We start from the raw sequence: 16,365 nt of genomic DNA, 5'->3' as shown, positions 1-16,365 counted from the left end.
TTATATTATATAACGTTACAGTCCTTCACCTACCGCATTATATTATATAACGTTACAGTCCCTCACCTACCGCATTATATTATATAACGTTACAGTCCTTCACCTACCGCATTATATTATATAACGTTACAGTCCCTCACCTACTGCATAATATTATATAACGTTACAGTCCTTTACCTCCGGCATTATATTATATAACATTACAGTCCCTCACCTCCTGCATTATATTATATAACGTTACAGTCCTTCACCTACTGCATTATATTATATAACGTTACAGTCCCTCACCTACTGCATTATATTATATAACGTTACAGTCCCTCACCTACTGCATAATATTATATAACGTTACAGTCCTTTACCTCCGGCATTATATTATATAACGTTACAGTCCCTCACCTCCTGCATTATATTATATAACGTTACAGTCCCTCACCTCCTACATTATATTATATAACGTTACAGTCCCTCACCTACTGCATAATATTATATAACGTTACAGTCCCTCACCTACTGCATTATATTTTATAACGTTACAGTCCCTCACCTACTGCATTATATTATATAACGTTACAGTCCCTCACCTACTGCATAATATTATATAACGTTACAGTCCCTCACCTACCGCATTATATTATATAACGTTACAGTCCCTCACCTCCTGCATTATATTATATAACGTTACAGTCCCTCACCTACCGCATTATATTATATAACGTTACAGTCCCTCACCTACTGCATAATATTATATAACGTTACAGTCCTTTACCTCCTGCATTATATCATATAACGTTACAGTCCGTCATATATCTGTAAAGAATAAATCAAGGCAACTGGGACGTACTGTAGATTTCTTGAAAACGTTTCACTCGTTCTTCCAATGAGCTTTCTCAATTCTGAGTGACTGTACAAGAATACTGGGAATAAATATGTAACTGAATCCACATCTGGTAATTATACCCAGCAATTTTATGGGGATTTAATAATAAATATTTTCTGCATATCTCAATTTGGTTGCCAAGTGTATGAGTGCTCGCTCATTTTTCTATTGTTACATTCACTTTTTAACAGAGGGTGGGGTGATTCCCTCTATATGAGCTTCCAGCACCACCCTGTAACTACTAAGGAGTGAGCCACTACAACCCACTGCTATACCCAGCATTGGGTCAAAGGTGTTGATTCCATTATCCTAATTGAAGTCAGTAGATGATAAAGACTTCCCAGAAAAATTTGTCAAGACAGCATTGTATGTGGCAGACAATAGATGTCTAACCCCCCCACCTCTATTCAAGCTTGGCTACGGAGGCCATCTACGTAAAAATGGAGAAGCCAAGCTTGAATAGAGGTGGGGGGGTTAGACATCTATTGTCTGCCACATACAATGCTGTCTTGACACCTTTTTCTGGGTCTGTCTTTATCACCTACTGCCTTCAATTAGGATAATGGAATCAACTCCTTTGACCCCATGCTGGGTATAATTACCAGATGTGGATTCAGTTACATATTTATTCCCAGAATTTTTGTACAGTCACTCAGAATTGAGAAAGCTCGTTGGAAGAACGAGTGAAACGTTTTCAAGAAATCTACAGTACGTCCAGTTGCCTTGATTTATTCTTTACAGATATATACCATGACCTGGATAAATGAGAACCTTAACAGACATTACAGTCCGTCACCTACCAGCAGCACAAGTGGGGAGTTCTCCCCTGTGAAACTAGTGGGACAGGTGGATTACATACAGACCGCATCAGGGCACAGAGACGACCCGAGCCCGAGCCAAGATATGGAAAAATACCTTAATAAATCGAGCAACGCTCTTACCCAGACGTCCAAGGTACTGCGGGAGAACGAGCCTTCGGGTGAGAACAACGCAGCGCCTGGCGGGGAGAGGTCTGACCTTACCAGAGAATTTCTGGAGGGAGCATTGCAAAGAGCGCTAGCTCCACTGGCTGCGGACCTGGTGTCCATAAAGGCAGACGTTCACCATATCGGTGACCGCGTTGAGACGCTGGAACAAACCCAGGACACCGTGCTCACGTTTAATTCAGCGGTTAAAGAGTCCTTACTCTCCCACACTAGGGCAATGAATACACTCCTGCTCCAAATGGAAGACCAGGAGAATAGAAACAGGAGGAGGAATATTAGGCTCAGAGGCCTATCTGAGGCTGAAGATAAGGAGGACTTGTTTCAAATCATGGACTCCCTCTTCCGCATGCTGCTCGGCCCAGAGCAAGCAATCCATGTCACTGTTGAAAGGGTACACAGAGCCCTAAAACCGAAGCCGGCGTCCCGCGATAACCCGAGGGATATAATCTGCGGTATCCTGAGCTATAGAGACACTGAACTGATTTTACAAGCAGCGAGGAAAAAGGGAGATATAAAGCTCCAAGGAGTTAGTTTCCAGATTTATCAGGACTTAGCGGCATCTACATTGCTGAAACGGAGATTAATGAAGCCACTTACAGACCTTTTGTGGTCATCCAAGTTCCCATATAGATGGCTTTTTCCGTTTGGGATTTTAATCACAGCGGGGAACCGCCGTATAACTGTCCGAACGCCTGAGGATCTCCAACCGGTCTGGGTAGCGCTGCAACAACTGCCAATCGAGATTCCCTCCTGGCTACCTGTCACATGGAGGACTTACCACCACTTCCCTCAGCGTCAGGATGGATGAAACCGAAACCCCAGAGATCCGGGAAGAACAAGAGGGCATGGTCCCAAGGAGCTCCAGATTGAGGGTTTGCTGTTAGTGCCATTTTTCCTGTTTGTCAGTTGCAGCTTCACCGATTAGCTTGGACAGTTTTTTCGCAGGCATTCACCATCTCCAATGTTAGCGACGGCTAGGTGTTTTCATTGCCCCCACTTATTTTCTTTTAAACCCGTGAATCAGCTGCAGACCTCTAGCACACTGCAAATTGACAATAATAAGCCTATAGCAATGTACTTTCTCTTTCCCTTTCCTAATTGTCTCTCTTTGCCCTGCAAGAATATCTGCTAGGATATATCTGTAAAGAATAAATCAAGGCAACTGGACGTACTGTAGATTTCTTAAAAATGTTTCACTCGTTCTTCCAACGAGCTTTCTCAATTCTGAGTGACTGTACAAAAATTCTGGGAATAAATATGTAACTGAATCCACATTTGGTAATTATACCCAGCATTGGGTCAAAGGTGTTGATTCCATTATCCTAATTGAAGGCAGTAGGTGATAAAGACAGACCCAGAAAAAGGTGTCAAGACAGCATTGTATGTGGCAGACAATAGATGTCTAACCCCCCCCACCTCTATTCAAGCTTGGCTTCTCCAATTTTACGTAGATGGCCTCCGTAGCCAAGCTTGAATAGAGGTGGGGGGGTTAGACATCTATTGTCTGCCACATACAATGCTGTTTTGACACCTTTTTCTGGGAAGTCTTTATCATCTACTGACTTCAATTAGGATAATGGAATCAACACCTTTGACCCAATGCTGGGTATAGTAGTGGGTTGTAGTGGCTCACTCCTTAGTAGTTACAGGGTGGTGCTGGAAGCTCATATAGAGGGAATCACCCCACCCTCTGTTAAAAAGTGAATGTAACAATAGAAAAATGAGCGAGCACTCATACACTTGGCAACCAAATTGAGATATGCAGAAAATATTTATTATTAAATCCCCATAAAATTGCTGGGTATAATTACCAGATGTGGATTCAGTTACATATTTATTCCCAGTATTTTTGTTCAGTCACTCAGAATTGAGAAAGCTCATTGGAAGAACGAGTGAAACGTTTTCAAGAAATCTACAGTACGTCCAGTTGCCTTGATTTATTCTTTACAGATATATACCATGACCTGGATAAATGAGAACCTTCACAGACATCTGCTAGGATAGTTCTCATGTATCTTGTTCACAATAATTGAGGCTAAGAATTGGGGTTCTGGGCTGGTCGGGATACACATGGTATCGACATGTGCTATCATTTTACTCCCCCCAGCTCAAAATTCCGTACATATCTGGAATCACCTTCAAGTTATGGTTATTGTTTTACATTGTTCAATGCCTTGTTGTGTACACCCTTGATACCTGGTTGGCTATGTGGCTTTAATTCGCAAGACGACACCTAGTTAAGATGGCTCCATTAACTCTATGTTTAACCACCTTTAATGTACACGGTTGTAACAACCCTAAAAAACGCAGTAGAATTTTCCAGGTTCTCAAGAAAATTAGCGCAGACACTTTTCTCACTCACATGTTCCTAATCTTAGCAACTCTCCCTTTAATGTTTGGTATCATGCCACTTCCGGCAGCTCTGCGGCTAGAGGGGTCAGCATAGGTTTCAAACGGGGCGCTACCTTTACACTACATTCCGAAGTGAAGGACCCAGAGGGGAGGTACCTACTATTGAAAGGGGAAATAGGACACCTCGCTGTCACGATCTGTAATTTGTACGCACCTAATGTGTGACCGGTTAGTTGGTTAAAAGATGTATTGGGCAAAATTGGTGCATTTGCTGCGGGTATACTGCTGGTGGGTGGGGACCTCAATCTCACCTTGAACCCCCTGCTCGACTCCTCTACCCAGAAATCAGCCGTCTCATTCCGTGCTCTAAAATCGGCCCAGACACACCTAAGAACTTTGCACCTCAGCGATGTTTGGAGGTCGGCGCATGGTGACAGACGTGATTGCACGTTCTATTCTAACCCCCATAGAACGTACCAGAGGTTAGATTACCTCTTTGTGCATGATAAGTATTTGCCAGCGGTAAAGTCATCCACACTCCACAATATCACGGTCTCTGACCATGCGAGGGTTTCCCTTGTCATTCGCTTCCCAGAGCTGTGTGATAGGGAGTGGACCTGGAGGCTGAATCACACCCTCTTAGACTCACAAACTCAGGTTGATTCTATATCGCAGAAATTACAAGTATATTTCACTACCAATGTAACACCCGATATGTCTCATACAATAATTTGGGAGGCGCATAGGGCAACAATTAGGGGGGGATTTATTGCGTTGGTATCTTATGTTAACAAGATTAGAGCAAGTAAGTTGACGGATCTCCTATCTCGTATTGCTATTCTGGAGTCATCACATAAACGCTCATGCGCGCTTAGAGATCTTGAGGAGTTAAAAGTCGCGAGACGAGAACTACAGGAGCTGCTAAATATTAGGGCGTTCAGGGCCTACTTGAAGGTCAAACATAAACATTATGTCCATGGGAACAGAGGTTGTAAGATAATGTCCGCGCTCATTAAAAATCGAGATGACCAAGTTTTTATTAAACGCATGAGATCACAGGGGGGACCCCTAGTAACAGACACTCAGAAAATATTGAAGATCTTTAGGGATTATTACCATGACTTGGACAATCTTAGACGCGAGGAACAGAGTGACATACAGGCAGCGCGCAAAGCGGAAATAGACACATTCTTGAGGACATTGAATTTACCGGTCCTTAATGACACCTCTAGCTTGTCACTAATGGCCCCTGTCACCTTGGCTGAGGTGAAAAAGGCTTGAAGCTGGGAGGAGCTATATGTTTAATTGATGATTTATATCACCAGAGTTTTTAACTTAAGTACATAGAATAGGAGTGGTGATTTATGGTTAAAATGTAACTTTTATTAATTATATATAGAATACGGTCCCTGTGTGTTTAATTTAGATATAAAAAAAGTGATGATAACACTCGGGATACACAAATAATAATATGGTGCACAGTCGCACCTTACCTTTGGAATGGTTGGTGTACGGCAGCACCATATTATTATTTGTGTATCCCGAGTGTTATCATCACTTTTTTTATATCTAAATTAAACACACAGGGACCGTATTCTATATATAATTAATAAAAGTTAAATTTTAACCATAAATCACCACTCCTATTCTATGTATTTGAGGTGAAAAAGGTCCTAAATACAACGCCGTCTGGCAAGAGCCCAGGCCCTGACGGACTCACTGTGGCTTATTATAAAAAGTTTTTCTCGGTCCTAGGTCCTCAGCTAGTAAATTTCTTTAACTCCTTGCTAACTGGAACACCCCTGACTAGACAAGCTCTGGAGGCACATATAGTTGTGTTACCAAAGCCAGGCAAAGACATTGAAGTGCCATCTAGCTTCAGGCCAATATCTCTGTTAAACGCAGACGTGAAACTGTGGGCTAAACTTCTGGCCAATAGGCTCTCCCCTTTCCTACCAAGGATTATATCCCCTGAGCAGTCAGGCTTTGTGGGGGGCAGGGAGTGCAGAGACAGCACCTTTAGAGTCTTACAGGCCCAACAATTTGCCTTGAAAAAGGGGAAGAAGCTCGTATTCCTCAGCACTGATGCTGAAAAGGCGTTCAACAGAGTGAACTGGGACTACATGAAAGCCACACTGCTGAAATTCGGGCTTCCCTCCCAATTTGTAGAGGTGGTGCTGTCTCTGTACTCTAACCCCTCAGCGAGAGTGCAAGTTAATGGCGTTCTGTCACCCCCCTTTGAGATTTCAAACGGGACGCGTCAGGGTTGCCCGCTATCCCCACACTGTTTATCCTATGCTTAGAAACATTCATACAGTCTCTGAGACAAGATCCCGCAATTCAAGGGCTTATGGTAGACAGGGATATGCATATAAGTAAAGAAAACAGGTCCCGGAGACTAATGGAGTTCCTCTTATCAGCTCTTCTTTATTATTCATATAAAAAACTTAACAGACATCATCACCTCCTACATGGCAAGAAGTTGACGCGTTTCGGGTTGGCACCCTTAGTCGTAACACTTTACCATACGTGGTCTCACTATTTAAAGGAGTTGGAGGTCACCACCCCCCATCCGCGGGGAAGCAATCTCCAACTCCATAGGTTGCCACGTACAAAAACACACCCTTTAGCTTTCTACATCAATTACTCCTATAATTGGTAGCACACTGTGTGAGCTTTGCACTGGGTAAATTAACCCTAGGAATGCCATGAGATCTATTCACTGGCAAAACCGCACAGTGTGAACATACCATCATTGATCAAAAAATGTGTATAATACAAATTCACACAAATTACATACAATAAAAGCGAACAAAAAATGACCTTCTGTATTGACACTGGTTGTGGCTTCTGACATTGTAGCAGATTATAATAGACAGTTATTTGTCAATATTAAGCATTCTGGCGATATGCAGATAGACCAATGTCGCCTATTGCGGCCAGCACATAATAGTAGTAATCACCACATGAGACAATCGACAAATATGTATGGCGAAACCAGGTGTCGTTTTATTATGCACTATGGATGCGCCAACATAAACTACTAATTAGGCCTCCAATCTGCAAGGAGGGAAACCGCCCCGTGTGACCGCGGTCCATGAGCTGATGAGCAGAGATGTGTATAGGACAGTATGAACCAGGCAGTGACTAGCATTTGCCACCTTCCGAAAGATCTCTTGGGTAGTAATATAATTATCATCCCAGTTGTTGGAATGATAAATAGCTGCCAATATGCTAGTAACTTACTGGTAAACATAGGTCAATTATTTTTTCAAATTCAGACCTGCTGGGGTTCTAGTGGCAAGTCTGAAAATCCAATAGGCTTCTCTGAGAAGGATTTTTTTCCGGTGGTCCCCACCTCTTTTGGGGGCCACAACACGTTCAATGGCAAATGCTTTGAAAAATGACACTTTGCGTGCATGTTTTTGTATAAAATGCCTTGCCACATTTGAAATATTTAAGATATTGGGATTACTAATATAATTTAGATGTTCAAGAATCCGGCTTTTGAGCTTGCGAGAAGTGCTGCCCACATACATTAGATCACAATGCGTACATTTGATCACATAGATGACACCCTCCGTATTACAGTTTATGTAGCTACGGATGGGAAATTCGCATGTGTGATCTGAATTTTCAAATATTTTAGTAGGCAGCACATAATCACAAGTTTTACAGCGGTTACCCCCACATTTAGTAAATCCTTGGTAGATAAGCCAATTTTGTTTGAAATTGGTTCGAGTGCTGACGGCGGTGTACAGGGACGGGGACAGCGAGCAGGACAGAGTAGTTGCCTTTCTTGACACAATTCTGCATCCTGATTTAAGAGCTTGGTATAGAATATTGTCATCATATAATATAGGTAAACATTTTTTTATTACAGAGCTGATTGCATTGAATTCGCTACTGTAAGTTAACGATAAGGTAGGAACTCTGTCCTGGTTACTGTCCCCGGCAACCCCCACACCGCCGGCAGCAGTCTTGTTGACAGACCTATCCCCTGGTTTTCCAAAAAGCATGTCTGTCCTTTTTTTCCGTAATGCCAGTTCCCTCCCCCTTTTAATCATCCAGGCCGGATAATTTCTATCTCTCAGCCTCTTTTCCACTTTATAGAATTCTTCTTCCAATTTTTCCTTGTCGCTACAGTTTCTAGCTGTGCGTATAAATTCACCCACGGGAATTGCTCTGATGGTGTGAATAGGATGGTGACTTTTGGCATTCAGTATAGAATTACCAGCCACTTCTTTCCTGTAAGTGATGGTGTGCACTACCTCACCAGGGACCCCGCGGAGCGTCAAATCAAGGAAATTTATATGTGAGGTATGTGCTGTACATACAAATTGCAAGTTGTAATCGTTATTATTTAGATATGTCTGGAGGTCCGGGACGGCAGACACACCGCCGGCCCATATCATGAGCACGTCGTCGATGTATCTGCCGTACCAGACCAAACCAGACACAAATGGATTGTCAACATTATAAATATATTTTTCCTCCCAATATGACATTGTCAAATATTGTATGTAATTTGTGTGAATTTGTATTATACACATTTTTTGATCAATGATGGTATGTTCACACTGTGCGGTTTTGCCAGTGAATAGATCTCATGGCATTCCTAGGGTTAATTTACCCAGTGCAAAGCTCACACAGTGTGCTACCAATTATAGGAGTAATTGATGTAGAAAGCTAAAGGGTGTGTTTTTGTACGTGGCAACCTATGGAGTTGGAGATTGCTTCCCCGCGGATGGGGGGTGGTGACCTCCAACTCCTTTAAATAGTGAGACCACGTATGGTAAAGTGTTACGACTAAGGGTGCCAACCCGAAACGCGTCAACGTCTTGCCATGTAGGAGGTGATGATGTCTGTTAAGTTTTTTATATGAATAATAAAGAAGAGCTGATAAGAGGAACTCCATTAGTCTCCGGGACCTGTTTTCTTTACTTACCTGCAGCCTGCTATGGGAACACTCCCCTAGGGCCTCTGGAGCCGGGACTATGCATTATACCAGAGAGGTGAGCTGGATAAAGTTTTTTTCATATCTACAAGTGTTGTTTTCCGTGCTACGCCCCTGGTGTCCCGAAGAGAGATTATTACCTCTAGCTCTGGCATTTATACTATATCACAGACCTCCACCGATACTACAGGGACGCACCTTTTAACTATGGCCTTCAGTATTCGACCAGATCGACAATCTAAAGTGGACTCAGTCTTTTCTACCACGGATTCAGGCAGCTCCAGTGACTTTGATATCAAAAATGGAATGAACACTTTAGAGCGCCTATTGAATCAAGAGACACGTGTTTGGTGGGACTGTATTACCCTCACGAAATATAAAGAAAAATGCATGATTCCACGTGGGCTAAGAATCAAAAAAGTCCCCACCACCGTCTTTTCAGACGACTTTGTATGCCGATTGTTCAATGGAGCTAATGAAACTCATCATAGAGTTTGAAAATGATAAACTGTCCCTACTTCAACGAGAAATACAATCTACTAGAGATATGCTAGCTAAATATAACAGTAATACAGAATATATACAAATGGAAGAAGACATCAAAACATCAATTGTCAAACTCGAGGACACTATTATGGAATATAAACATTCCAAATACCAGCGGGACTTATTTGATTACAATCATAATCAAGTCTATGAATGGGGGAGGAGGGATAATATGTATTCAACACCTAAATCTATACTGAAAAACCGCAAGAAGAAACAAATGGTTAAACGTGTGTCTAGGGTTAGTTTCTCCTCTGATACAGAGGGCTCTGAATTTCCATATGCAGCTGGTGAATTGGAGCCGGGAGCTGATACCTCCACCTTGCCTCTCTCATTTGATGAGATTGGCAACAGCGCTTCCTATTATAAAAAGTCTAAAATAGACAAAGAAAAAAGAGACTTAACTAATGTCTCAAAAAACATAGAACTAGGGGCGGACGGAGGCACAGGTCAACGGCATCCAAGAAACACCCGACTGCAGATGAAACAAAAATAGAGTTTGAACAGTTAAGTGTTATTAATTTGTCCAGTGTGACACTGAGCGATGAGCAGAGATGTGTACTTTCCCTTGGTTTGAATTTTGCACCCACAGGGCACTTTGATATGTTTTCCACTTTACTCGATATTAATAAGTTTATACGTAACATGACAGTGTCTCGACACTTTCATGACATTCCATCTCTACCTGATTCCCCACTTGACAAGACAAAAAACCAAGAGGTTAATTCCTATAAGGATTTATCATTCAAAGAACAAATGTCCTTGTGTTGTCTGGTGGGCCTTCAGGAGGAGCAGGGAATAAGAGATTTACCCGAACCTCCAGTAAAGTTCCGCACACAAAATACTAAATTTTATCCGATTATGTCGCGTACAGACAGCATGGATACTTTCCAGGAGATATTGGAGAAAGAATTGCATAATATTGAGATAGAAAGTAAAACCACCAGGTATCAGAGTAATCTTAGCGCGTCCCAAGCACAGGCACTCCAGGAGTTACAGCAAAATGATTCCCTGGTTATCAAAATGGCGGACAAAGGGGGGGCGGTGGTCATCATGGACAGGGAAATGTATGGCAATCAATTACGGGAAATGTTGGCTGACACATCCACTTCTACGCTACCTATGGTGTGAACAAGGTCTGAAGGTGATGTAATCCAGCTCACAGCCAAGCTTCCACACAACCGCCTAGCAGGACAACTAGTGCAATGTGAACAAAGCCAGACTGTAAGCCACACCCATATCAGACTATGTAATGGAGGCTACCAGGTGCAAAGAGTGTTTGAATGCCAGGTGAAGGCACATACACTACATGTAAAACAAGACAAAAACACAGAAATAGTGGCAAATCTGGGGGAGCTGCTCAACCCCTAACACTGTAGCGTGTTTTTCATTGGGGGAGCAGCCCCACCGCATGTGGACCGCAGCAAACGACTATCCCCAGCAAAAAATATTTTGCATACGGTGGAGGATGTCGGCGCGGTCCACATGCACCACAAAGGCATCCTACACAAAACGGAGCATTGTGCGGATGAAAATATAATCATAAATCACAGAAAAAATGCACCACACGGATATGCCACTGACTATACTGGCTAGTCATAAATGCAGATATTAAAAGCTGAGACTTTTGCCAATATATTCCTGTCAGGAAGATATCGGAGCCCCAAGCACCACGTCACGGTTCTCAGCATGGCAAGGGGTCCTACCACTACGCTACCTATGGTGTGAACAAGGTCTGAAGGTGATGTAATCCAGCTCACAGCCAGGCTTCCACACAACCGCCTAGCAGGACAACTAGTGCAATGTGAACAAAGCCAGACTGTAAGCCACACCCATATCAGACCATGTGATGGAGGCTACCAGGTGCAAAGAGTGTTTGAATGCCAGGTGAAGGCACATACACTACATGTAAAACAAGACAAAAACACAGAAATAGTGGCAAATCTGGGGGAGCTGCTCAACCCCTAACACTGTAGCGTGTTTTTCATTGGGGGAGCAGCCCCACCGCATGTGGACCGCAGCAAACGACTATCCCCAGCAAAAAATATTTTGCATACGGTGGAGGATGTCGGCGCGGTGCTTGGGGCTCCGATATCTTCCTGACAGGAATATATTGGCAAAAGTCTCAGCTTTTAATATCTGCATTTATGACTAGCCAGTATAGTCAGTGGCATATCCGTGTGGTGCATTTTTTCTGTGATTTATGATTATATTTTCATCCGCACAATGCTCCGTTTTGTGTAGGATGCCTTTGTGGTGCATGTGGACCGCGCCGACATCCTCCACCGTATGCAAAATATTTTTTGCTGGGGATAGTCGTTTGCTGCGGTCCACATGCGGTGGGGCTGCTCCCTGTCATGGAACCATGAACCAGACGTACAACAAGAGATAAGTGGAAAATAAGAAGGTTTTATTGAAGAGCAAGCCGTAGCAAAGTCCGAACGGATGGCTAAACCGAAGCAGGGTCTTGCGGAGACAGAGGTCAGGAACCAGAAGGGTAGTCAGACGAAGCCAGGAACAGGAACCAACGGGGTAGTCAGACGAAGCCGGAATCAGGAACCAACGGGGTAGTCAGACGAAGCCGGAATCAGGAACCAACGGGGTAGTCAGACGAGGCCAGGATCAGGAACCAGAAGCAGCAGCAGTCTTGGAAGCATGTGAACACAGGAGGACCAAGCAAGGAACTGAAGCCACAGACCTCCTATATATATGAGCTAGGCATCCAGCTCCTCCCAGTGGGAAGGAGGAGCCGCAGGGTGGGAGGCTACAAGAAAACCCAGAAACCAAGATGGCCGCCAGCACATGTCAAACGAAGGGAACAGCAAGGAGGTAAGACCATGACAGTACCTCCCCCTCAAGGGCCCCTCCTCCGCGGAGTAAGGAACGGTTTCTGAGGGAAGCGTGCGTGGAAGGCTCGGAGCAAGACAGGAGCATGGACATCTGCGGAGGGAACCCAGGAACGCTCCTCTGGACCATAACCACGCCAATGGACCAAAAACTGCACCCGGCCGCGGACCAGGCGTGAGTCCAGGATATTGCTCACCTCATACTCCTCACGATTGCCCACTTGGACCGGACGAGGCCGAGGAATCGAGGAAGTGAAACGATTACACACCAGTGGCTTCAACAGGGAGACATGAAACACGTTGGAGATCCGCATGCCAGGAGGAAGCGCAAGGGCATAGGCTACCGGGTTTACCCTGCGAAGCACTCGGAAGGGACCAACAAAGCGAGGCGCCAGCTTGGGAGTGGGCACTCGAAGGTTGAGGTTGCGGGTGGACAACCATACGCGGTCTCCGACCTGGTAGGAAGGAGCGGGCGCTCGTCTGCGATCAGCCTGGAGTTTCTGGCGCTGCGCAGAGACCTCAAGGGACCTCTGGATCTGTACCCAAGAAGCACGTAGGACGGAAAGGTGATCCTCCACAGCCGGAATATCCTGGGGAGAGAATACCTCCGGTAACACGGCAGGTTGGAACCCATAATTGGCCATGAAGGGAGACGTCCCAGAGGAAGAGTTCACCGCCGTGTTCCTGGCAAACTCAGCCCAAGGCAGGAGGTCAACCCAATTGTCTTGGTGATCGGAGACATAGCAACGAAGGAATTGCTCCAAGGCCTGATTGGATCGTTCTGCGGCCCCATTGGACTGAGGGTGGTAGGCCGAGGAGAAAGAGAGATGAATCCCCAACTGGGAGCAAAAGGCGCGCCAGAACCTGGACACAAACTGACTCCCCCGATCCGACACAATCTCCTTGGGCAAACCGTGCAACCGGAAGACCTCCCTGGCAAAAATCGAGGCCAACTCTTGTGCAGAGGGTAACTTCTTGAGAGGAACACAGTGGCACATTTTGGAAAACCGATCCACAATCATGAGAATGACCGTATGGCCTCGGGATGCAGGGAGGTCCACAATGAAATCCATCCCCAGGTGTGACCATGGACGCTCCCCGGTGGCTATGGGTTGCAAAAGGCCCAACGGAAGGTGCCGAGGGGACTTACTCTGGGCACAAACGGAGCATGCCGCTACATATGCGGCGATGTCGGAACGTAGAGAAGGCCACCAGAACAGACGTGAAACCGCCCAGGACAGCTGATTCTTTCCAGGGTGCCCCGCGGCCTTGGAGTTATGGTAGGTTCGCAACAACCGAGTGCGCAACTCCTCAGGCACAAAACATCTGCCGTTGGGTCTCCCAGAGGGAGCACCAGATTGAGCCGCCAAAATCTGCTCACCCAGAGGAGAAGTCAGGCTGGTGCGAATAGCGGCCAGGATCTGATTCGGGGGTATGACCGTAGTCGGAATCGACTCCTCCCCGGACAGCTCGGAGTACTGCCGTGATAAGGCATCCGCTCTGATGTTCTTGGAGCCGGGTAGGTAGGAGACCACGTAATTAAAACGTGACAAGAACAGAGCCCATCTGGCCTGACGTGGTGTCAATCTCTTGGCCTCAGAGAGGTAGGTCAGATTCTTGTGGTCCGTCAGGATGAGAACCGGAACCACCGAGCCCTCGAGCAAGTGCCTCCATTCTTTAAGGGCCTGCACGATGGCCAATAACTCCCTGTCACCAATCTGATAGTTGCACTCCGCGGAAGACAGTTTCCGGGAGTAAAACCCACAAGGAAGCAGAGGACCCTCTGGTGTTCTACGCTGAGACAGGAGGGCGCCTACTCCCTTCTCAGACGCGTCCACCTCGAGGACAAAAGGCAACCCAGGGTTGGGATGCGACAGAATCGGAGCCGACACAAAGGCGGACTTTAGAGCCTCAAAAGCTCGGATGGCCTCGAGCGGCCAGACCTGAGGATTACTGCCCTTCCTGGTCAGATCCGTGAGAGGCTTGGCTAGCATGGAAAAGTCCCTGATGAACTTCCGATAATAATTGGCGAAGCCCAAAAAGCGCTGCAGGGCACGAAGCCCACTGGGCTGGGGCCACTGTAAGACAGCCGAAACCTTCTCAGGATCCATGGAGAACCCCTCAGCGGAAATGATGTAACCTAAGAAGGTTACCTGGGATCGGTGAAATTCGCATTTCTCAAGCTTACCGAACAGCTTGTTCTCTCGTAAGCGTTGCAACACTCGTCTGACATCCAGAATGTGGGCCTCCATGGATGCAGAATATACCAAGATGTCATCCAAATAGACCACCACACACTGCTGCAACAGGTCACGGAAAACATCGTTGATGAATTCCTGGAAGACTGCGGGCGCATTGCACAACCCAAAGGGCATAACCAAGGATTCATAATGACCGGTCCTGGTGTTAAACGCGGTCTTCCACTCATCGCCCGCCTTGATCCTTACCAGGTTATATGCCGCCCTCAGGTCGAGTTTGGTAAAGACCGTGGCCCCTTTGAGGCGATCGAACAGCTCGGAAATCAAGGGTATCGGGTAAGCGTTCTTGATCGTGATGCGATTGAGACCCCTGTAATCGATGCAAGGCCTCAACTCGCCGCCCTTCTTTTTCACAAAGAAAAATCCAGCCCCTGCCGGGGACGAGGATTTGCGAATGTGTCCGCGTGAAAGCGCCTCCCTCACGTACTCCTCCATGGTCTCATTCTCCGCTACCGACAGTGGATAGACTTTGCCACGAGGAGGAACGGCACCGGATTGTAACTCTATGGCACAATCGTATGGGCGGTGCGGAGGTAGAGCAACCGCGCGCACCTTATCGAATACATCCCGGTACTCTTCGTATTCAGGAGGCAACAGAGAGTCCGAGGAAGTACACAGCAACTTGACAGGCCCATGGATGCAACTAGCCCCACACTGCGGTGACCACGAGAGGATCTCGACCGATCTCCAATCGAAAGTCGGATTATGCTTCTGGAGCCAGGGGTACCCCAAGACCACCGAGTAGTGTGGAGACGAAATAACCTGGAGACAGACCGACTCTCTGTGAACGGCACCAATGGCCATCCCCACTGGAAGGGTCTCATGAGTCACGTGTGGCGGCAGAAGGGGTCTGCCGTCTATCGCCTCAAGAGCCAGTGGGGAACCTCGAGGCTGCAGAGGAATGGAATTGGCGGCAACGAACACTCTATCAATGAACAAACCACCAGCACCAGAGTCCACCAACGCCTGGGTCGTCACCGAGCCCCCGACCCAGGAGAGGACAACCGTGATCAGTGGTTTGTCAACACGGGAAACCGGGGACGAGGAGACTCCACCCAAGATCTGCCCCCGACAGGACCTCAGGTGCGAGCGTTCTCCCGGACGGTTCGGACATGCCAACCGAAAATGCCCACCGAGACCACAGTACATGCATCGGCCCTCGCGTCTCCGGAGTACCCTCTCCCCTCAGACAGGCGAGCAAACCCCCGCTGCATGGGTTCACCCCCAGACAAGTCATCCCCAGGAGGCGTGGGAGGAGAGGGAGGCACGGGTGGGACAGCAAACGTAGGCGCCAATCTGTTAGGAGACCTCCGCAGGCTCTCCTTAAAGGAAGGTCTCTCCCTGAGTCTGGTGTCAATCAAAATCAGGAAAGAAATAAGAGACTCGAGCTCCACTGGTAGGTCCTTAGCTGCAACCTCATCCTTCAAGGCATCCGAGAGACCATGAGAGAAAGCAGCGACCAGAGCCTCATTATTCCAGCCCACCTCTGCTGCCAGGGTACGAAACTCAATGGCGTATTCAGCTACGGATCGTGAACCCT

This window comes from Bufo gargarizans, chromosome 3 (genome assembly GCF_014858855.1).
Source record: "Bufo gargarizans isolate SCDJY-AF-19 chromosome 3, ASM1485885v1, whole genome shotgun sequence".
NCBI lineage: Eukaryota > Metazoa > Chordata > Amphibia > Anura > Bufonidae > Bufo > Bufo gargarizans.
Note: the sequence above shows the minus strand (reverse complement) of the source record.